This window comes from Pteronotus mesoamericanus, unplaced genomic scaffold (assembly GCF_021234165.1).
Source record: "Pteronotus mesoamericanus isolate MK-2021 breed Mesoamerican mustached bat unplaced genomic scaffold, CSHL_Meso_final scaffold_21, whole genome shotgun sequence".
NCBI classification, from domain to species: domain Eukaryota; kingdom Metazoa; phylum Chordata; class Mammalia; order Chiroptera; family Mormoopidae; genus Pteronotus; species Pteronotus mesoamericanus.
In genome coordinates, this window is record NW_026555310.1 from 14,573,123 (window position 1) to 14,598,308 (window position 25,186).

The 25,186-nt window shown below is 37.6% G+C and overlaps 1 protein-coding gene and 1 pseudogene across 1 annotated transcript in view; one reads left to right on the top strand and one right to left on the bottom strand.

Annotated features, from left to right (window-relative positions):
• The window catches only part of FGD4 (FYVE, RhoGEF and PH domain containing 4), a 207,713-nt gene that overhangs the window by 152,772 nt on the left and 29,755 nt on the right, over nt 1–25,186 (bottom strand). The gene's annotated exons all lie outside the window — the stretch shown is intronic.
• Nucleotides 21,973–24,204, top strand: LOC129085064 (60S ribosomal protein L4-like; annotated as a pseudogene).

A 25,186-nucleotide genomic window follows, 5' to 3' on the forward strand; every position in this document is an offset into this window, starting at 1 on the left:
AAACAGAACTGCCTGGTCAACCCACTGGATCCTGAGGTTATAAAGTGCTATTTTAAGCTATTAAATTTTGGGATGGTTTATTAAACTGCAATAGATAACCAAAACACAGGCTCTTTTTGGTATATTTTGAACTTCAATTCTCTCTAGTCCTGATAAGCTAGTTACTTATGAAGAAATGTAACATGGAATAAACTTCTTTCCAGGCCAAAAATGTAATGCATTAAACCTAGGATTAATTTAATAAACATTTAGGCAAATGAAATATACTTTCTAAATCTCAGGTGGCTTTTCTTAGAGTCTATCTTAGAAATGTATCTTAGAGTCAGAAATGGCAAAACTTAAGTTTTTATTTTCAGTAGAAAGCAATGAGCAGCTACCCAAGCCGTCAGGGAGGACTGGCCAAGGATAGGAGATCACAGGATTGACTGACATCCCTTGGCATTCAGCCAGGCATCAGGGATACAGACGAATCCAAGGAAAGGCCCTGTATATCAGGTAAATTCACAACAGGACTTTGAAAGTCAGCAGGGGATATACAGAAACAATCTGTGGCAATAGCCAGGGAATCCTCAAGGCACAGTCACAAGGGTAAAGATGGCAGGTCTTCCGAAGCCTGTTGTTATGGCAACCAGCAAAGACTTTTTTAATATCAGTAACCAGTAAAAATTTGTACGCTCTGCTTTCTCTTATGCTGACACAGCTGCTGTCCTCCTGTTTAGCTGCTTTGGATTTAAAGGGCCCTGAGGTGTCTGATCCAGTCAGCGAGTCTTTCAGTCCATCTGGCAGATGGCACGTAGGGAGCCTGGGGCTTTCTGCGCCTCAGGAATAAGGGCAATCATAGCAAATCCTGAGTAATATGGCAAAATTATTCTAATTTTCACAGACTAGTGCTGTTAAAAGTCCCAGACACATAGTAAACTCTCTATATTACACTATCAACATACATAATTTGTTAAACTATTTGTATCTGCTCTAAAAATGTCTTTCAAGGAAAAAAGTGTAAATATAAGGATATCAAATCACAAGTCTATCAATAGGCAACAGGTTTAAATACATTATAGCACAGCTGTAGGGTGAAATATTATGCTGCCTTACAAGATAACAAAATAAAGGAAGAGCATTTTAAAAGGTTTAATATGGAAAATTCCTAATATACAAATGAAAAACTAAGTTGAAAAAACATATAATTCCATTTTTTAAATAATTATATACTGTTTGTATATGTGTAGAAAAAAAATCTGGTAGACACTACCAGACTAAACAGACATCACAATTTGGGTAGGAATTTCACTTTCTAAATAATATATTGTTATAATTTCTTAAAAAAATAGTACATACAGATGATTCTTATAATCAGAAAAACATTAATGTAAAGGCACATAAAAATTCTTAAAACATGGCATGCTTTTACCTGAATTGGTTCATGCAGTTTTCAATGTTCATCCTTTTTTAGCACACAAGCAGCTCAGGTCTGTTTTTAGAACAGTGTCAGAAGCTGCTATATGAGCTGCTTCCTGTATCGGGCAGCTATTTTTAATTAATGAACATTTTGTTGCAAGAGTTCAGTGGAAAATAAACATCACCATTTATCTAAGTTAAACTAAAGAAAGGCTTACTCTCTAAAACATAATGAGAGATTTAAGTTAAAAAAAGTTCTCTGTTTTATGTAGTATTTGGTATGCAGCATTTAGCGTTAAGCACTTTATTTCTACTGTGATACTGAGATAAATTAATTTCATTAAAAATTCCTGAAGGACCAGATCTAAATTCTATTTGCTTAATTTTGCCTAAAAAATAATACAACATTCTTCACATAATAGATACTCAAATGTGAGCTGCAAGAAAATCAGAGGTAAGAGAGATGAAAAAGAATACAGAAATAAAATAAGATTTCTTTTAAACCAAATATTTATTAAGCGATTATGTGCAAAAAAAAAAACTGTTCTACGCTTACTAGAAGAGTTAAAATTGTAGTTGCTCTCTGAGAGTATAAATAGCAACATTATCACCTCCTCACTTGATGAGATTGTCCCAAAGTCTATTTGAGATAATATGGCTCAAAAGATAGCTGCTACACAAAATAAATTATATTTTTTCTCTCATCTATCCAATTCTTCAACCCATGCATTGCACAGCATCACATGTCCTCTGAAGAGCCAGCAGCAGTGAGAGTAGGTGAGAATTCAATGGATATATAGCAAAACCTGAGTTCCAAAGGTCCCTCACCAAACCATCCTCCAACAGAATGGAGATAGGATTTTCCTGTAGATCTAAAAGGTTCTATGACGGTCCTCACTGCCCCACGCATGACAATGTGCATTCCAGTCACAAAAAAAGGGTTTATTGTTCTCTTGCCACACTATAATCCTCACCACAGTGGGCAATCCACCCAATTATACTAAACTCTACTTCAAACCCTCTTCACTCACCACGTCCCTAAATTCCTTGCATGTGTGAACTGCTTCACGATTTTTAGTGTTTTCTTATGCATTAATTTGATTCAAACAGGTTATAGAATTTCTACCTAATACATTTAACTAAAAATGCTGGCATTTGGGAGAAGTTCTGAGGTTGGGGTGGGTTCACCATATGGCCCCCATGGGGTGGTGAAGGCTGATGTCCTTTAAGGGGGTCTTACACCTGTAGCACCTCTCTTAGTGGCGCTGTGATGGCTAATTCTGTGCTTCAGCTGGAGGATGTTTTTGGATAAGATTAACATTTAAATTGGTGAACTTTGAGTAAGCATATTGCTCTCCATAATGTGGGTCAGCCACATCCAGTCAGTTGAGACTGAATAAAACAAAGACCAGCTTGACTGAGCAAGAGAAAATTCTCCAGCAGACTGCCTTTGAATTTCAATTTGCACCACTGTCTTTCCTGAGTATTGAACCTGCTGGCACACACTGCAGATTCTCCATAAACACGAACCAATTCCTTATAAAATACTTGTGTGCACACACATGCACACACACAGACACCCTATCAGTTCTGTTTCTCTGTAGAATCCTAATTAGTACAGGTCATCCCTTAAGTCATAATCTGGCTACCAGCAGTTTAATATCTACACAGGAAGAGTCATTCAATGAGGTTCAAATGGCCTCCTGCAACTGGAGTATGCCTAACTTTTTTTTAAAATTTAAGTATATTTTATTGATTATGCTATTACAGTTGTCCCAGTTTCTCCCTCTTTGCCCCTCTCCACCAATAGTCCCCACTCCCTCCAGCAATCCCAACCTTAATTTATGTCCCTGGGTAATGTATATAAGTTTTTTGGCTACTCCATTTCCTATACTGTACTTAACATCCCCTGTCTATTCTGTTAACTTGACCTTATCTGGCAAGCACTTTACCTGCCCTTCCATTCTAAATTATATTTGTGCTGGATAGAGTCATCTAGGTCATAGGTCCTTGCTTTTCATCACTTTGAATACTTCATGCTAGTCCCCTCTTGCCTGCAAAGTGTCTTTTGAGAAATCAACTGACAGTCTTATGGGAACTCCTTTGTAGGTAACAGTCTCCTTTTCTCTTGCTGTTTTTAAGATTCTCTATCTTTAATCTTTGGCATCTTAATTATGATGTGCCTTGGTGTGGGCCTCTCTGGGTACAAGTTGTTTGGGACTCTCTGTGCTCCCTGGACTTGTATGTCTATTTCCTTCACCAAATTAGGGAAGTTTTGTTTCATTGTTTTTTCAAATAAGTTTTCAATTTCTTGCTCTTTTTCTTCTCCTTCCGGTATCCCTATGATTCAAATGTCCGTACATTTAAAGATGTCCCAGAGGCTCCTTTAGTTTATCCTCATTTTTTAAAAGTCTTTTCTCTTCTTGCTGTTCTTATTAAATGTTTTTCTCTTCCTTATGTTCCAAATCATTGATTTAATTCTTGGTTTCACCCACTCCACTGTTGGTTCCCTTTAAATTTTTCTTTATTTCATTTAGTGTACCTTCATTTCTGTCTGTGTTTTTTTTTTTTTTTATGCTGTTGAAGTAACCAATGAGTAATAACAAATATTTTGAACTCTGAGTCTGATAGATTGCTCATCTCCATTTCATTTATTTATTTTTCTGGAGTTCTGTTCTTTCATTTGGGCCATATTCTTTGTCTCCTTATTTTGGCAATCTCCCTGTGTTTGTTTCTCTGTATTAGGTAGAGCTGCTTTGACTCCCTTAGTAGCATGGCCTATTGTAGAAAAGTGCACTGGTAAGTTGGATGGGGCGGAGCCTTAGGTAGTCACCAGGATGGGGCATCCCTTGTCCCTGTTCTGTGGCTCTGTGTGGGGGAGGGCTCAGTAGGGGACCATGCAGCTGCCTGGCCTCTGGAGTTTTGTCCCCGACATTCGCCCTGACCCCAGACACTTCAGTTTCTCCCCATATGCCACTGGTGCCCTTCCAGCTGTTGGCCTGGCGCTGAAACCCAGAGGGAGTGGGTCTGCATTAAGTCTTAAGTCTATTGCAGGCCCTTTAAGAGGAGGCTCCATAGAATCCTGTAGTTACTTCCACTGCCCCAGGCCCCACTGGTTTTTACAGCCAGAACTTATGGGGACTTACCTTCCTGGTGCTGGAACCCTGGGCTCGGTGGTTTGGATGGGGCTGGGATCCCTCACTCCCAGGGTACCCATCCAGATTTTTATCCACCACACATGGGTGAGCAACCTCCTGTCCCATGTCTACGCCTCTTCATGCCTCTCTGCATCTCAGTGCCTCTCTGCTATTTCCCATGTCTCCGTCCCTCCTACCCGTCAGGATGAATGTGGCTCCATTAATTCCTTGGTTGTCAGACTTCCATACAGCTCAATTTTCTGACAATTCTGGGTGATATTTGTTTTGTAGTCTAGTTGTAATTTTTTGCTGTGGTTGTGTGAGAAGGCCAGCTGTGTTTACCTACATCTCCATCTTGACCGGCAGTCCTATGCCTAACCTTTCTTCCTACCGTGGTCCTCTCCAGCAAACCATGTTGTGTTGGGTAGCATGAATATACCTGAAGTGGATATAGCTAGGCACACCTTATTATCCCTTACTTATTAGATTCCTATGAAGAGAAAAGGTTCCTGAAAGCAATTCATACTCTGCCCAAAGTTTAAACACACAAATATAACATTTGGATAATAGATAGATAAGCCTGAGCAATGTGAGGTCATTATGGACATGAGAGGAAAAGAGGAGAGGAAGCAACATGATAACAGTAGAAAGTACAATGACCCCAGACTCCATGCATCACACCCATTATTCTCCATCACAAATGTCTGATTTATTCATGCCTGCCCCAAAGAACTCAGTTCTAACAAACGTCAACCTAAATAGTGATGGACCTTCTCCATCCAGTTCTCACCCTCTTCACCAGCATTTGACCATCTGTAAATGCGCAACCTTGCGGTTATGTTTCATCCTAACTTCTCACATCATGTCAGCCTGTCTCATCTTGCTGCTGTCCAATCTGGCCAGCCCCGCATGCAGCAGCACCCACAAGGTATTCCTTTACCTCCACCTTCTCATCACTGACAGCCTCCTTCTCCAGGCTCCATTTCTGGCCCCTGACACTTACCTTCCCACGAAGGTGGTACCCATAGCCAACCTGGGAAGTTATATTACATTTTTTTCTTACCAAACCAATGTTGTGAAGTATTTCTTACATATAAACATTTTAAGAACATACTTTCTACCATTTTCAACTGTGGTAATTTCTCCTCTTTGCCTCCCATTTCCATAATGTTTCCTGCCTGGTAGCCACTATACCTCTCTAGTTTTAAGCCCTATCACAAACTGAAGTTGTAGGTAGAAGACCTATTCATATGCAATTTAGAGATGAGGAACCGACAAAAAGAGATGAAGTAAATTGTACAAGTTCAGACTGTAAATTAACAATAAAACTACAATTAGGACAAATTTTCTATTACATCTTAGTTTCATGTTGATTCCGCAGGGAGGCAATATAACAATTATTAAAAGCACAGGATTGCAAGTCAGACTATACTTGTTCCACTACTTATCTAAATGTGACCCTCAATATTAAACTAAACTATTAGTGGCTTGGTCTTTTCATATGAACAAATTGTAATAATAATAATAGTATCTATCTTCACCAAGATTTTGAGATTTTAGATATAATGTATAAACCACTTTGAATACCGCATGGAATACAGGAAGCTCTCAACAAACTTTATCCATTCTTTTTCTTCTTTCTCAATCAGCCTTTCAATGGTTATTTAATGCAAATGCACTACTCACCCTTTTCCTTTTTCTTTAATCTTTTGTAGAAGAGATTTCAAAAAATTTCAGCTGGATGAGGCCAAACACATTAAGAAACTGTGTCTAATTCAGTGTTTATGTACACGGCATGCTTCATTGGGTCACATGCAAATTAAGTGCTTAGCAAAAGTTTAACAGAAACTGGGAACAGAAAGGAAAATCACAACTTAAAAGATATTTCTACTCGATGAGTTAACCACTTATTGGCTTTGTGAAATAACCAGAAGGTGCAGAACTTTACTTAATTCTTCCCTTATGGAATCACTATATAGAAAACTGAAAAAACAGTCTCAGTGTAGCTACATTATAAACCCAAGAAGAAAATACAATGTGTGGCCCCCCTCCTTTGCCATTTTTTGACATTAGCCTTTACTCAAAATATTCAATTACTCTGCCACATGGAGTAATGATTCTGCAAATACATGGGCAGCAGCCAGAAGACCTGAGTTCCCATTCAAATTCTCAATACAACCTTTTCAGACCTCAGTGTTGCTGACAGTGATACCACCTGCCCTTCTTACTTCACAGGTTTTTCAGAACAGAAACACTGCCCCCTTACTTCACAGGTTGCAGGTTTGCTATATATATATATATATGTGTGTGTATACACACACACACACACATACACACACACACACACACACACATATATATATATATATATATATATATATTTGTGGAGACTGTATCAATGTTCCTTCAATGGAGACTTCTTGAATATCAGAAGTATAAAGTCAAGATGAATGAGTTATTTGCCTTTAAACAATGTTGTATTTCTTGTGCTATACTCTTTAAACAAATTTGTCTCCCAAAGAATTCCTATTTAATATTAATCCACAACAAAAGGGCTCTTCATATTGACATTTTTAATTACATACTACAAAGAATTTTGGAAATCAAGATTTTTAGTAATAAGGCAGAGCTGGGTTGAAGCTTTACTTTCATGTACTAGCTACGTAAGAGATGAGCAAGCTAGATAGAACCTCTTGAATCCTTGGTTTTGTTTGCTTGTTTGGTTTTTGGTGGTGGAGGGGTTTTGAATGAAGCACAGATAGGATCGCACACACCAAGTTATGAGCAAGAAGGCACCAGCAATACCGCTACCTTACTCCACCCACAGCTGGGGCAGCGGTGTGTTTCCTTCAACAGTCCACACCTGAATTGCTAACGTCGTCTCACATGGATTCACTAGGTGATGTGACTGAACACAAGCCCACTGACCCAAGAACGGCAAGAAATGAGGTTAACATTCACCCACAGAAGACATACAGGGTGAGTAAAAGTTTTAGTGAAAATGTCAGCTGTGATTCACAGTACTTGTGGTGCATTTTCATCCTGTTCTCACTGCCTTTAGTCATCACTATGACACAAGTAAGTGTGGTGTGAGCTTATGAAAATGTCAGTGCCTCCCTGGGATCCAACCCTACGTCTCTCAAGAGCTATAACCTTCTAGTTCTGAATTTGGCCCTGGATGTTGCCAACCTAGAAAGCCTTCGGTTAAGATAGAAAATCAAGTCAAAAGAAAGTTTTCTTATTATCTTTCTAAAGCAGATTTTTCAAACTGTGATTCCATCCTGTTTAGTGAGTCTGATAGAAAACAGCAGAGTGTATAAGCACATAGGATAAGACTTATTTCAGACACAAATACAAACATACATGCACACCACATACATATGCTCACACAGTATTGTACGGAGTTGTAGTTAAGAATTTTGAAAGCCATTATTTGAAAGCATAGTTACTGACTGCTCTACTGAAAATAAATGAAAAAGAATTTACATATTCAGTTTCCATGGTAACACTACCTTTTAAAAGTCCATCGGTATGAAAGAAAAAAAAAAGACAGTTTAAAATGAACTTCTGAGCACTCTGGTTCCAAGTAATCATTAGTATGCCCAGAACACTAATACATTTTCAAGACAACAGAAATATGAAAAGATTTACTAGGGAAGGGGCAGGTACAGAGGGAAAAACATTTTATTAACTCCAGGTATTGTACTAGATTATCTGCCAGGCACACATATAGGCTTTTTCCTCTAATACTCACAATCTAGCAAGTATCGCAGTGGGGTAGCCATTATTATGACTTAAGTTTTACATGTTAAGTGATGACCTAAAAAAGATCATTTTCTTGTAGTTACAGGACTGGCAAGTTTGGTCATTACTACCTGTTGACCAGCAGTGTCTGGTTGTGGCTCAACAGGTCCTATATTCAAGATTAGGAATAGCCAGAAGGTAGCATTTAGAACATCTTCCAGATTCTAATTTTTTCCATAAATAGACTGCACTCAGAACAACACCTTAATTGGCACAGAGCTGGAATTCAAGAGCAAGGCCAGCCAGTGACTTGCTGTGAGATCTTGCAAAAGCCAACATCTATGAACTTCCATTTGTGCATTCATGAAATCAAAATCACTGTGCCTTACCTCTTTGATGGCAGAGCTTAGCAAAGTTTTTGACAGCTAAGATTTTATGATTCATGTCTTTAAGATGACAAGTGCTAATAAATTCCACCACCAGAAACTTCATCACCAGAGGTAGAATTAAAATAAGTAACAGAGAAGTCCACTCAAAGGCACCAATTCTTTCCCTGTGGCACCCTTCCTGGTCTCTCCCTACCTCCCACTCCTGCTGGTCTTCCTAATTTTATGGGTCTGCCTAGAATTCTTGCCTCTGTCTTGCCACCTAGTGGCAACAGAGTTCACATGACTAGAGTAATGTTGACTCCTTGTGTTCAAGAGCCAGAAAGGTCCAGGGCCATTCCCTGAGCCAACCAAGTTCTTTCTTAGCCACAGGCAGAAGCCACAAGACTCCAATGTAAAATGGACATAATACAGTGTATAATGTTTACTTGACAGCTAAGCACTGTGCCTGGCATGTGGTACTTACATTGTCTCTCTTATTATCATCCTGGCTCTATAAGAGAGGGTGCCCCTCAGGCAACTAAGTATAGTCCCAAGCATTTTTGCACTTACAAACAGCTTCCAGTCTTTTTTCTATTTTTAGAATGTTTGGAAACCTATTTGGATAAAAATGAACTTTGGTTTTAAATAAAAGTAGCCCTGGCTGGTGTGACTCAGTGGATTGAGTGCTGGTTTGATTTCCAGTCAAGGCACATGCCTGCGTTGCCAGCCGGGTCCCCAGTAGTGGGCGCACAAGAGGCAACCACACAGTGATGTTTCTCTTCCTCTCTTTCTCCCTCCCTTCCCCTCTCCCTAAAAATAAATAAAATCCAATAAATAAATAAATAAATAAATAAATAAATGGCTTCTTCATAGATGAAAAAGAAATAGAAAGCAAATGCTAGTGCATGGTAGAGTTCAACAGCATTGATTTAAAAAGGTGAGCAAACCCTGGAGAGAATATATAAGTGAAAGTTAATGGCCTTGAACCAGAAAAGGGAAAGAGTAAAATACAGGAGAAAAATAATGTAATCATAGCAATTAATTATTGAATACTTAAATGTTATATACATGTCACTGCATTTGACATATATATAGAAAGGCAAACCATGGGACAAGCTGTGAAGGCATGTAAGGCTGCCCCATAAATAATGGAAAAGTCATTTTTCAGCCAACTTTCCTATGACATGGATGTAGGGTTTACTTGTCATTAACCACCTAATATTCTGCAGAAAAAAAACAAACCAAATTCCAAACCAAAAAGGTCACAGTGAAGACCTTTAAAAAGCCAAAACGAAGGATAATAGTTGCAGGGCAAAGAGCATAAACCAGGAATAAGAGACACAGTTACTTCTATTACAAAAATGCACGACATTCTTGAAATTTCCCCAGGAAGGCTTCTGTTTGTTTTATAGCATCTCCCGGTCAGTGCTCTGTGCAAATATGTGGATTCAAATTCCACTCTGTGAGTTGTATAAATTCACAGCAGACAAATAAACCACCTGGCAAAAAACCTTCAATAATCAGAGAAACAGATGAACAAAATGGAAGTATCACTACTAAACTCATCAGGCAAAAACCTCATAAGCAATATAGCATTTTTCTTTATCTTGTTAGGTTCTAAGACTGTAGAAATCATTTGAAAACTTTTGTTACAAGCTTAGAGATACATGAATCAGAAGGAGCCATGAAAACCTTTATCGGAAAAGGGCAACAATAAAAAAAAAATCAGTAAATTTTGTTTTTACACCAGTTTTCGCTGCTTAAATAGTTATGATTTTCCCACATTCTCCAAATTCAGAATATAATCATTTCCCAAGAGAAAAATAGTGTTTCCTAACTGAATATTATCAAACACAAACTTAGAAGAATCAATATTAACTTGGAGCATGCTGAATAAGTTATGGACCCTCAGGCACAGAAACAAATAAGACTCGTCATATATGGATTGAGGTTCACTAGTAAAATATTGGAAAAAGTGACATACTTGTATTCTTTATCTCAGATTTTCTAATGCCTAATATGAAACAATATGTAGAAAGACTGTGGGTTTTGAAGAGACCTCAGCTGAAAAACTGAATCGCAGCACAGTAACTACGATCGCTATCTATGAAATGGCAACATCTATTTCACAGGATTACTGTTAATGTTATGTCACACAGCATACACTAAAACGTACACCACAGCTATAGCGGCTAGTAGAAACCAAATAGATCCTCAAACGACAATTCCCTCTTTGCCTTAGTTTTTCAGGATCTTTCTCTAAACCAGTTATCTCCAATTTTTTTATTATACAACCCAAAAAACTTTTTGACTCTGCACCCCAGGATATGAACATTTATAAATTCTATACATGTGCCACTGTATTACTATATTACAAAATACACAAACTAGAACTTTTAATAAGATGAAATGTAATGATCTCAAGGTATAATAAAACTGAAGCCAAAGTTCATACTTAACAACAGTGGATGTCAATTCAGGTTTCAAAGAATCTTCATGATAATTCAGTTTTTATTTTTTTGGCCACCTTCTTATTCTATTGTTATCAAACTCAAAGGTTTCCCAGCTTGCTGTGCTGTATTCAAAAATGAGATGTGGCTGTCTCAAGGTAGTTTTACTTACTTGCAGCAAGTAAAGAAGCCAGGATTCATATTCAAAGCTCTGCCTCCCAGAAGGGAGGCTTAGGCATTGCTTGTAGACACTATTTGATTGTTGACCAGAGCTAGAGGATAGAAGTACTCGATATCCTCTAAGGTCCCTTTCAGCCCTGGGACGCTGGTTTGCACTGAAATTTGCATTTGATTAATATACATACTGTTCTTGGCACAAATAAAAATGTATTGTTTTTTAATAGTACCTAATAAGCTGACCATTCTTTAAAACTTTTATGTATCTTTTAATTACAGTTTATATTCAATATTATATTAGTTTCAGGTGCACAGCATAGTGATCATACATTTATATAACTTATGAAGTGATCACCCTGATATGTCTAGAACCCACCTGGCACCATATACTCATATAGTTATTACAACATTACTTATTATATTTCTTATGCTGTACTTTCCATCCCTGTGACTATTTTGTAACTGCCTATTTGTACTGCTTAATATCGTCATCTTTTTCACCCATGATCATTTTTAATGAAATAACCCGACCCACTATGCATGCACTCACACATAAACACACCAAAAAACACAACTTTTGAGGTCTGGGTCAATAAAAGACAGCCCTGAAGTCACAGAATGCTGTAACAATACGTACTAATTTGACACACTAAGCTGAGGCTTGTCTTTTCTTACAGAAGACCCCAGCAATTAGATATTAGAAATTCCCCTCCACATGCTACAGATGCTGCGGTGAATCTGTGATGGATTCTTCTGGCATGCAGTGGGTGGACTAGTTCCAAAATGAGGACAACTGTAATGACAAGAGAAGTAATCTAGTTCCTACAATTTCCCATCTTCAGAGGATCATACCATCGTTAGGCATTACTATTTTAGTTGTAGAAGTCTCAAATTAAATGAATAGGCAAAAATGACCCCAGACACACTGGCTAAAATATAAAATGTCTCACAGTGATTCTCCTTCAATACCACTGAATTCTAGTGTAAAATAAAAACAATAAGCAAGATTAAACAGAATACTTTTTACAATGACCCTGTTTCTTTTGGCTGAAGTGATATGTTTACCAATAAGTAACTTTCTAATGATATAATATAGAATACATGAAAAGTAGAGAAGTCCTATTTTGCTTCTTAAAATCTAAAGGTTTCCACATAATTTAATTCTTTCAAGTACACACCTGCCCATTATGGAGCTCAGAACAGGTTATACCAGTTCATGTTCCCTCATTTCCATTTTGTCCCAAATATCATCCTGTTGCTTCAAAAACAACAAACATTTAAACAAACATTTCTTTTTAAAAGAAGAAGAAAGAGGAAGAGGAGGATCAGGAGGGGGAGGAGGAAGATCAGGAGGAGGAGAGGGAGCAGGAAGAGGAGGAGTAGGGGGAGGAGATGAAGGAGGAGAAGGAGAAGGGCCCAGCTCATTAGCTGACTGAAGACCTTTGTGTCTCAATTACAAAAAGGAAGGCAGAAGTTTCAGGCAACTCATACCAAAAATGGCAGATTATTTGTTCACAGGGATTTCCATTTTAAAGGACTGCATCCCTTAATGCAAAAAGAACTACTTGACTTCTCTAGAATATATGGCAGCACTAATTTTTCTTAATGTTCGTCCATTCTTTCAGATTAACTTTTGATTATATACTTAATTTAAATCTCTCTACATTAAGTACATTCAAGGATAAAAGAGCATGACCTGAACTTTAAGAGGTTTTCATAGAAACAGATCCAAAATTAAACTAATGACAATAACATAAATCTTATAAATAAGGTTATGAATAAATCCTCCCTCCAGTTCTTTTGTCTTCTGAATTGACCTTTGAGTTTTGAGCAAAATAAATTGTCCTAAAAGTGGCAGTTCCAGAAGAATCAAGGGGTATTATTCTTTTACTATAATACCCTCTCCAAGTCACTAAATAGCAAGTACTCAGGTGCCAGAACAGGAAGAAAAATAGACTACAGGATGACTGCTTACCCACTGTCCCCTTAAAACTCATTCACAATCCCTATTCTCCTGAAGCCAGCAATAGTCACATCATGAGTACATTTTGACCACATCCAAAAGTATCCAATTGCAGTGAAAAAACTGGCATAATATATTTTCTGAATGTCAACCAATTTTAGGTAGTTTTCATAATAGCTGTAGGAGAACTATAACATTGCTAATGATTTTATTCAAAGTATATTTAAACAAACTTAACATACTATTTTAGCAAAAACACCAGCTAGAAATAAGAAACCCAAACTCACTGTTCAGGTCAGTATTGCTCAGGGAGCATTTGCACGAAAGAACTGAGGTCAGCAAGTGCACAAGTACCCACCCATTAAAATGGTTAATTCCTTTTACTTTTTCAATCATTAGACTACTGCTATCACAATAATTACAATCACAATAATTACTTTTTAAATACAAAGGAAATAACACAATCACAAAATCTTATTCTGTAGAATTCTGTGACTCTCAGCTGTTATTTTATTTAAAAATAACAGTGTAACATTATGATTCAGAGGACAAATATTTCCATGCAGGCCAAGTCTGTAAAATGAGAAAGGACTAAGTTTCCTTATTCAGAACCCAGGAATTTGAACTAGATTATGCTGCCTCCTGGAGGCCAAAGGCACATTAAAACACCTCTATATGCATCACAATGTCTACTTTGAATGAATATCACATATCCTCAAATTCATCTTGATAATAACCAAATAAAACATGCCCTGCTTATTTTCTTATCTTACGTGATCCTTTTGCTCATTTATAGGTAGATATACACTTGCATTGAAACAGCTAAAATAGTTAGGGAAAAAGTCTACTGCAAATGACCCAACCCTGAAGAGATAGAGCACATGACATAGATATTCTGCTGTCAATCACAAAACAGAATATTAATAAATGCAAACATTTACAATTGTATACTGTTAAGTTTAAATACAATTATCCTGATAGTTTAGAGCCATATGCCTAAAAATATCTCTATGTAACAAACTAAAAATTTACCTGTAAGTATAATGTCCTATTAAATAAAATGGAAAAAGGTATGTTTCTCAACCCAGCCAACATATTGAGAATGAACATACATATGGCAAGGAACTGTTGCTGGGAAATCCTTGTTCACAATATTATTGTTAAAGGGTCTGTAGAAAACACTGAAATGAATAAAACTTAATCCAAGGAAGTCAAATACAATGCAACCTTCCTCACTTTTTTTTTTTTTTTTTTTTTTTTTTGGCTGCATGCAGCTCCATTGTGTTAGTGTAATAAAAGATCTGACAAGAAGGAAGTTTCAATGAATTCACAGGGGGCAATTCTGTAGCAGTTACCCTGGGGATCCAAGCACAAAGGATCATTCTAAGTAGGTCAAAGCTCTCCAAACAGTATTTAGATCACCAAAACCTTCATAAAAGACTTTAATGCTCTGTCACTTCACCCAGAAAGGAAGAAAACTACAAAGAATCACAAGATACATTGTTAGAAACAAGGACATTGAGGACTTAAAAAGGGCAACTATTAAAAGAATTTTTTGAGGTTCTTAATTGGAGTCTAGTCAATTTATTTACCAGCAAAGTACTTAATCAAAAGCATACTTATGATCCTGTTGAATTAAAAGAAAGTAAAATAAAACTACTAGATTAGAGAGATAGGCAAATGGAAATCAAAACCTGTTTAAAAGAGTCATTTGGTATGGAGTTGGAAGCTGGAATCTATCACATTGATTCTGTTTTTAAAACACTAATGACTAAAAAAACAGATTTAAAAAAGACTTATAAAAGACTAGTGACTGATGAAAAGGTAAAATCAAATAGTCTACCTAACAAAAAAAAATTTTTTTGAGATATTCTAAATTAAATTATAGTGGGCTGGAGAGTGAGAAAAAGAGACAGGACAGTTAGCCTGTTAGTAGGAGGGGCCAGCTCCCAAGACTGGTCACATTCCTGAGTGTATGTTGAAACCTTAAATTAACTTCCAGGTGGCTACTGCTGCTATTTTCTAGAGGAAAGGAAGCCAGGCACCATCCAACCCCAGAAGCCTCTGCTGCTCGTTTATGCATAACTTTCCAAGCTGCCCACAACCAATCCAAAGGAGCAAACACTTCTCCCTTATGGACTCTGCCGAGCCTATCCCAGAACTAGCCTCCCTTCATCTCCTCCCACCTCCTTCAACTCTAAGCAATGTACATTCTCTCAAAACAACTTACACCTTTCTCCCCTGTACTTTATATGTAAAGATGGTCACCGACACCTGACCGCAGAGATTTTGCTAATGGTGGTTTAGACTTCAAGCTCCAGGATCTGGTCTTCCTTTTCTTGCCAGCAATGGCCCAATAAACCTTTCTTTTAAAAGACTTTCAACTGTGAAAATTAAAAATTTTGTTTAACATATCTACTAACAAACAGAACATATGAGCATCTTGTGGAGAATGCTTGAAAAGCAAATGCACATATGTAAAACCCTAATTTTCCCTGGACTCCAACTCCAACCATTGAGAGGCACCATTTTCCTCATTTCTTCAACAATTTCTGGCTGCCTGGGCACATTAGATGGTGAGAAATGTCAGTAACTTTAAAAGTTACAGTGTCTTCCCTCCATGACTCAACAGAAATCCAAGGCCTTCGTGTTCACCGAGAAAACATGATGGGCCGAGAAATGCTAAATTTTCATGATTCGCTGTTATTACTTCTGTTCTTATGTTTAGATGTAACCTCAGCATTATTATGTACATTAAAATAAACAAGAATGAAAATTTGGAACAGATCTTTTTTTGGGGGGGTGACAAGTATCCAAAAACATGTAGGGTTAGCTTAAAAAGAGGTAAGTTTATGCTAAAGATAGAATGGTACCCCACAGAATCTAAACTCAGGGCTGCAACTCTGAGTCTCAGGAAACTGGAAGACCACCACTCTGTCTCAGGATTTGGCAGACCACCAGAAATCAAGGGAGTGTTTGCTTCTGGCCTCTATGTCTCATTTCATGGACTAGTCATTCTCTCACAAGCTTCTCTGTTATTCTGTCTCCCTGGAAAAATTTCCGAGCTGAGGGACCAGAGGAAGAGGCTGACAACGCTAATACATTTAAGAGTATATTAAGGAAACTTAGACTTACACATAAGGCGCCCATCCTGGGTGACAGTGAGATACCATGGATATCCTCCCCACTGCGCAGCAGGTGCTAAGGCATTCTGCAGGATAGGCAAGATGGATAGGGGTATTGGGATGTGACCCTCTCCAGATAAGGGAAAAATGCTTGTCATGCTTGCTTAAGGCAGAACTACAACTGGTTCCAGGAACCAACACAAACCACCATGCTGGAGGACATAGGGGAGGGGGCGATCAGCCAGTCTCTAAGGGAACTGAGGGGAAGGAATCTCTGTTTTCCCTTGGATCTAGCTGGCAGGTCCAGCAATACTCAGGCAAGAGTCACATCATGGAATAGTCTTTCCTTTACATACACAGGCCCCAGTTTCACATATAAATATGATTTTTATGGTCTGATATTCTGATTGGCCCAGCTAAGGTCTGCTTATGAAATCATTTGTGCCCAATCAAACAGGGTACCTGAAAGCCTGTTTCGTGATGTATTCTGTTGGCTTGTGTATGTCTGACATCTCAAATGTCTTTATTTCACCTTTAAAATTATTTTTATTTTTAATTACAGTTGACATACAATATATTGGTTTCAGGTGTACGACATAGTAATTCAACACTTACATACCTTAAAAAGTGATCACCATATTTAGTAACTGTTTGTCACCATACATAATTATTATATTATTGACCCTGTTTCCTATGCTGTACATTATATTTCTGTGACTTATTTTATAACTGAAAGTCTGTGCTTCTTATTCCCATCTCCCAACACCCTCCCCATTTTACTTCTATTTTTGAAAGATATTTTCAGTGAGTATAATATTCTAGGTTTGTAGTTTCTTTCTTTGAGTACTCTAAAGATAGTCCTCCTTTGTTTTCTCATTTGTATTGTTTCACGGAAGAAATTGGCTGTCAAAGATCCTTATTTTTATTCCTCTATATGTAATGAATCTTGTTTTCACTGGCTGTTTTTAAGATTTTATCTTTATCACTGGATTTGAATAATCTGATTATCATGTGCCTCTGTAAATTTCTTAGTGTTTCTTGTGCTAGAGGATTACTGAGCTTCTTGGATATATGGATGTATTGTTCTCATCAATTTGGAAATAATTTAGCTATTTCTTCCATTTCTTTCCTAACCCCCACTCTTTTCTTCTGTCTTTCAGGGATGACAAGTGTACTATATCGAGCTGCTTAATGTTGTCCACAGCTCACTTTCCCTCTTCTCATTATTTTCCCTCATTCCCCCCTTCCCCAGGGATTTGTTTTAGATCATTTCTATTATGCCTGAAAGTTCAGTAATCTTTTCTTCCGCAATGTCTAATATGCCATTAATCCTACCTGGTGCATTTTTCATCTCAGACATTGTAGTTTCCATCTTTAGTTCTATTTGGGTCTTCTTCTTCTTTTTTTTTTTTATATTTCCCATATCCACACTTAATACTTTTTAAACATTTAATACAGCTATAACCTATTTAATGACCTCCTCTGATAATTCTGACATCTGTATTATTTCTGGGCTGGTTTCAAGTGGTAATTCCTCTCCTTAAGCATTGTGTTTCCCTGTGTCCTTGCATGCCTAGTAATCATTGACTGGATGCCAAACATTTTCAATTTCACTTAGCTGATGTTGGATATTTTTGTATCCCTATAAATATTCTTGAGTTTTGTTCCAAGATGTAGTTAGAAATTACTTGGAGCAATTTGTGCCTTTCATGTCTTGCTTTTATAATTTGTTAAACAAGTCCAAGGCATTTCTCGGTCTAGGATTAATTAACTCCCCACTATTACTGTAAAACTATCCCAAGTATTCTACCCAAGACAGCTTTTAGAAAATATTATTTGTGATATTAGAAATATAAGAGCTCAAATCAGGTTCTTTCCAAGCAAGTTTGGCAAGATTATTAGTAAGTCTAAACACCATTTTTCTTCTCTGGAGGATGAGCATATAATTTATTAACCAAACTAAGACACTTATCCAGGACCAATGCTAAACAAGATGAGATGCCAGTATAAAAACCAGGGAAGTCCCAGGGAGACTAGTGTTATACAGAAAACGGAGATTACAATATCTAACTCTCATAGTTATTGCTGAATTGTAAACAAACAGGGGAGTCCAACCCATGGCCCACATGCCGCCCAGGATGGATATGAATGCAGCCCAACAAAATCATACATTTACTTAAAATCTTTTTTTTTCTTACTCATCAATTTTTGTTAGTGTTTATATATTTAATGTGTGGCCCAAGACGACAATTCTTCTTCTAGTGTGGTCCAGAGACACCAGAAGTTTGGACATATTTAAAATATCTAACAAAGGGTCTGTCATAGAAGAAGATTTCTATTTTATTATAATTGGATATAGTTCTACAGGTTCCAGAGATCTGGAATATATCCTTCACAACTGCCATCCCACCTTTGATGTTCTAAATTTTACCAACCCTTCAAAATTAAGCTCAAACACCACTTAGGGGTATTCATTTCATGAAGTCATCTGTGTCCATCCAAACCTAACAGCCAATTGGCAAAAAAGCAATATGATCTGAAAAACCAGACTCTGGAATGATCTGACAACAGAGAGAAAAAGAAAAACAAATTTTAAACCAAGACAAATAGAATTCAGTACTTGTACTACAGTACCCACACTGTACTATAGTGGGAAGATGTTGTGCTCTTCAAAAGGTTGTTAATGGAGAGGATTCTGGAAAAATGGCAGAGTAGGAAGCACCAGGTGTCTGTCTCCCCACTTAATCAATGACTGCACTGACAGAATCTGTCTGATATAACTATTTTGAAACTCTAGAGTCTAGTTAATATAGGCCAATTTCAGCTCTTAGCACAGTAGCAATAACCCACTCCCCACCCCCAGGCACTTGGTAGGCAGCTGTGCATATGTTCCTGGAGCAGCTGCACACAGCTTGTGGGAACAAGGGCAGGCAAAAAAGGACCCTATCCTCTAAATAAAGAGGATGTGTGTTTTCATTGCTGATTACTGCTTTTGATCATAGAGGGGCAGGCAAAAAGTTGGGCAGCCTTTGTTGTTAAACCTTTCCATTATCCTCCACCACCAGTTGAAGTGATTTACAGGGGATTTAAAGAGTAAGAGACCTCTTTTCCTACTTTATTTTTCACTTTTTCCTCTTTCGGGAGGCAGACATTAAAGACTAGGACGTTCAGTAACTCCTGAACATACAGGAAAATTAGAAACTGACCATGCACATGCCCAAAGAAAGGCTCAGAAAAGACCTGAGAAGGCCTTAAGCTTACATACACCTCAGGCTGATCCTCAGCATGGAGGCAGAAGAAAAAACTCAAAAAAAAAAAAAAACCACACCAGAAATATTCAGAAAGTGGAAAATCTGATTTGATTTCCTGAGTTAACACATTACATTCAAATGTCCAATGTTCAATGACAACAAAATCACAGGTATACAAATAAACAGGCAAGAATAACCCATTGAAACAAACAAAAATAAACAGAAAATATCCTGAGAAAAGATCTAATGGCAGATATACTAGTCAAAGACTTTAAAACAAATCTCATAAAAATGTTCAAAAAGTAAATGAAATATGGAGATAGTCAATAAAATGTGTGACAAAATGGAAATATCAATAAAGAGATAAAAACCTAAAAGGATACCAAAAAGAAATTCTGAAGGTGAAGAATTTAATGACTAAAATGAAAATTTCACTAGGGGGATTCAAAAGCAGACAAAAGAAATAATCATCAAAGTTGAGGACAGAGCAATGGAAATTATCAAGTCTGGGGAGCAGACGGAAAAAAACTGAAGAAAACAGAATCTAAGGACCAGTTGTACACCTCATCACGTGGACCAAAATACACATCATGGGAGTCTGAAAGTGTGAATTGACCAGTTTTGTTCTTTTTCAAAATTGTTTTGGCTATTTGAGATTCCTCGAGATTTTATATGACTTTTAGGATGGATATTCCTATTTGTGCAAAAAATGTCATTGGACTTGTGATAGGGATTGCATTGAATCTGTAGATTGCTTTGGAAAATACAGACATATTAACATTTTAATTTTTCCAATCCAAGAAGATGGGGTGTGTTTCCATTTATTTATGTCTTTTTAAATGTCTTTCAGCAATGCTTTGTAGCTTTCATTGTGTAAGTCTTTACCCTTCTTGGTTAAGCTAATTCCTAAGTATTTTATTCTTTTTGACATTATTTTAAATAGACTTGTTTTTTTAATTTCCTTTTCAGTTTATTCACTGTTTGTGTATAGAAATACAACTGAGTTTTATGTGTGGGTTTTGTATCCTACCTTGTTGAATTCATTCATTAGTTCTAACAGCTTTGAGTGTGTATGTGTGTGCATGGAATCTTTAGGGTTTTCTTCAGAGAAATTCATATGATCTGCAAACAGAGATAATTTTACTTCTTCCTTTCCAATTATCTTTTCTTAAAAAAAAATAAAACTGGCCAATTCACACTTACTAATTTCAAAACTTACTGCAAAGCTACAGTAATCATAACAATGTGGTATTGGCATAAAGACAGCCATATAGACCAATGGAACAGAATATAGAGCACAGAAATTAACCTTTAGGTATATGACCAAATGACATTTGACAAGGGTGTCTAGAGGGCTCAGTGGGAAAAGGACAATCCTTTCAACAAATAGTGCTGGGAAAACTTGATACTCAGATGCAAAAGAATAAAGTTGGACCTTTACCTAATACCACATGCAGAAATTAATTCAAAATTGTTCTGGCAGGTGTGGCTAACTGCATTGAGACGCAGCCTGTGAACTGATAGGTCATCAGTTTGATTCCCATTAAGGGCATGTTCCTGGGTTGAGGGCCAGGTCCCCATTTTGGGGTGTGCGAGAGGCAACCGATTGATGTGTCTCTTGCACATCAATGTTTCTCTCCCTCTCCTTCTCCCTCCCTTCTGCTCTAAATATAAGTAAATAAAATCTTTAAAAAAAGAAATTAATTCAAAATAGATCAAGAATCTAAATGAAAGACCTAAAACAATAAAACTCTTAGAAGAAAACATATGACAAAAGATTCATGACATTGGATTTGGTAATGATTTCTTGGATTTGACACAAAAGACACAGATAACAAAAGAAGGACAGACAAATTGAATTTTGTGAAAATTTTAAAATTTTGTGCATCAAAAGAAACTATCAAAAGGATAAAAAGGCAACCTATGTAATGGGAGAAAATATTTACAAATCTGATAAGGAATTAATGTCCAGAATATATGGAGAAATCCTAAGACAACAACAAGAAAAAAAACAAGCAATCTAATTCAAAAACAGGCAAAGGACCTGAATAGAGATTTCTCCAAAGAAAAATATAAGAATGGCCAATGGGCACACGAAAAGGTGCTTGATATCACTAATGATTAAGAAAATGTAAATAAAAACTTCAATGAGATTCTACCTCACAACCATTAAAATGGCTACTATCAAAGACAGAAAACAAGTGCTGGTGAGGATCTGGAGAAATTGAAACCCTTGTATACTTTTAGTGGGAATGTGAAATGGTAGTCACTCTAGAAAACAGTATGGTGGGTTCTCAAAAAATTAAAAATTGAACTACCCGCCTTTCCTGTGGTAGACACCAGGTTGAGAGGAACGTGATCTTCACCTCTTCCCACCGTGGCATGTTGTCATTTACTGATATCAGTATACTCCAAAAAGGAGGATTCATTTGACAAAAATAATCACTTTTCCTGCTGTGTTCAAGGCTCCCATTTGACCTGACATTGTGAACTTTATTCACCCCAACTGGCATAAAAACGACAGACAATCCTATGTTGTTAGTGAATTAGCCACCATCAAACCAGTTGGTGAGTCGTGGGGCACTGCAGAGCAGTGGCTTGAATTCCCAGAGTTTGAGGTGGTGGGGCTCATGGTTCTAACCAGGGTGCTTCTGGCAATATGTGCCATGGGGGCCACGTGTATGCACCAGCCAAAACCCGGTGGTGCTGGCACTGCAGAAGAACGTAACACGGAAGCCATTTGCCATCTACTCTGCCCTGGTTGCTTTGGACTTATCAGTCCTGTTCGTGTATAAAGGTCATTGTATTGAAAAAGTTCCTGAACCTACTTTCGTGATTGAAGATAAAATTGAAGGCTACAAGGAGACCAAGGAGGCCATTTTGCTGCTTAAGAAACATAAGGCCTAAAATGATATAAAAAAGACCTACACCTCTCAGTGAGAGCTGGCAAGGGCAGAATGAGAAACCACCATCTATCCAACACAGGGGGGCCTTGCATCATCTATAATGAGGACAACGGTATCATCAAAGCCTTCAGAAACATCCCTGGAATTATTCTGTTTGATGTAAACAAACTGAACACTTTAAACTTCTCCTGGTAGGCACTTCTTTTTGCCTTTGGACTGAAAGTGCTTTCCTCAAGTTCTGGGTTGGCCAAAAAGTCTGTATGGTTTTTTCCATAAAATAAAAGACACATTTTTCATTTCACCAATAACTTTATTGACTGGGATATTTTGAGTGTGTTGGCTATCTCCTGCTCTTAGCTTTTAGTGGGTAGAGGCCAAAGGCGCTGCTTAACATATTCCAATGCATAAAACAGCCCACAACAAAGAGTTACTGGGCCAAAATGTCAGCAGTACCAAGAAACTTCACAAATCACTTTTGACATGTTGAATCAGTCACAGCACCTTCTCCATACACTGCACAAATTTTTTTGCATTTCAGTTGCATTTTTACCTTTCTTGAAATAAAGCATAATATGGCAAAAATGTTGCATATCTTCTTCCATCTTCAATATTAAAATAGCTGCAACATATTCACCAATTTTTGAGAAGTTTTTTTTAAATACACACTGATATGGCTACTGTCACAATACAACCTAACAAAATTGTTTGTTGTTTTTTTTTTCATTTGCTTACTTGCTTGTTGACTGGGAGAGCTGCATGAATAGAGTTGAACATCTGAATGCAGTAAGGATGTGGGTATAGATTGTAAGAGGAGAAACTAGAAACAGAGAGACCATGTGACTCTACCAGAGTTGTAAAGAACTCTGCCTTGGACAGGCAAAGGTGAGAAACAAAGGATTAGATAAAGCACTAGGGACAGCTCAGTCTATCATTACATTGTCTCTATTCTGTCCTTTTTCTTTTTTTACTATTATTTCTTTTTACTGTTCAGATACATTTGTCTCCTTCCCCCCACCCCCCCCCACCTCCACCACCATTTTCCCCTGCCCCACCCATACCACCTCCCACCCTCAATCCTTCCCCACTTTGGCTTTGTCCATGGTAACAAAATTGTTTTGAATGAAGTTAAAGACAACTAAGCACTACTAAAGCCATCATATGGAAAAATGTAACACACTTTTTGACCACCCCCACAGATGATCTGTATGGCACTTTGTCTAAGGCTACCTCCCTGAAGAGTAAATATTATACAAACTTCCCATGCAGAAGATGCTCAACACAGACCACAGCAGACTTGTAAAAACACAGAGATCCAAAGAGCACTTGAGCACCACACAAGAAGATTCACTGGAGAGTCCTGAAGAAGAATCCACTGAAAAACCTGAGAATCATGTTGAAGCTAAACCTGCACGCGCCAGAACACTGTTCTTCACCAGGCTGAGAACTATGAGCTCCACGTGGGTAAAGCAGCAGCAGCTCTAGGAGCCAAATCAGATGAGAAGGATGTTCCAGTCAAGAGGCCTGTGGTAGGGAAGGAAGGAAAAAAGGCTCTAGGCCTTACAAAGCACAAGCAGCTTTTGGTAGGGAAAAAAAAGGCTGCAGTGTCCAAGAACCCAGCAGCTGAGACTAATCTCACAGAAAAGAAATCCACTACAGAAGAAAAGAAGTCTGAGGAATACACTTAAATTTGTTTATTCCATAAAGGTCAAATCACTTTAGACAGTTAATTTTGTTTGTTATTTATTTATTTATTATTAGAAATATGGGAAGGGAGGGAGAAAGAAAGAAAGGGAGAGAAACATTATTATGCAAGAAAGAAACATCAATCAGTTGCCTCCTGCACACCCTGAACTGCGGACCTGGCCCACACGCTAGGCATGTGCCCTGGTTGGGAATTGAACCAGCAACCTTTTGGTTTGCAGGATAATGCTGAACCCACTAAGCCACAACACCCATAGCAAGACAGCTAATTCTGAATATGAACCTGATCAAAGGCAGTAAGACACATAGGGGAGGGGAGGGGAGGGGAGGAAAGAAATCAACAACCTTATGATTCAGCAATTCCATTTCTGCGTATATACCCAAAAGAACTGAAAGCAGGGTCTCAAAGAGATATTTGTACCCCCATGTTCATTGCAGCATTATTCACAATAGCTAAAACATGGAAGCAACTCAAGTGTCCCTTGACAAATAAATGAATAAACATAATGTGATTTATACATACATACAGTGGAATATTATTCAGCCTTAAAAAGGAAGGAAATTCTGCAATATACCATGACATGGATGAAACCTGAGGACATTATGCTAAGTGAAATACGCCAGTCACAAAAAGGCAAATACTGTATGATTCCACTTATATGAGGTGCTTAAGAGTAGTCAAAAACATAAGGACAGAAAGTATATTTGGTGGTCCCAGGGGTTGGGCAAGGAGAGAACAAGGAGTTAGTCTTTATTAGGTATAGAGTTTCTGTTGTGCAAGATGAAAAGAGTTTTGGAGATGGATGGCTCTGATGCTTGCACGACAATGTGATTGTATTTAATACCACTGAACTATACACTTAAAAATGGTTAAGGTGGTTAAATTTATGTTATGTGTATTTTACCACAATAAAAAAAAGTGGTGGGGCAGGGGACAGGGGACCTATTCATGGATGTACTGAACTG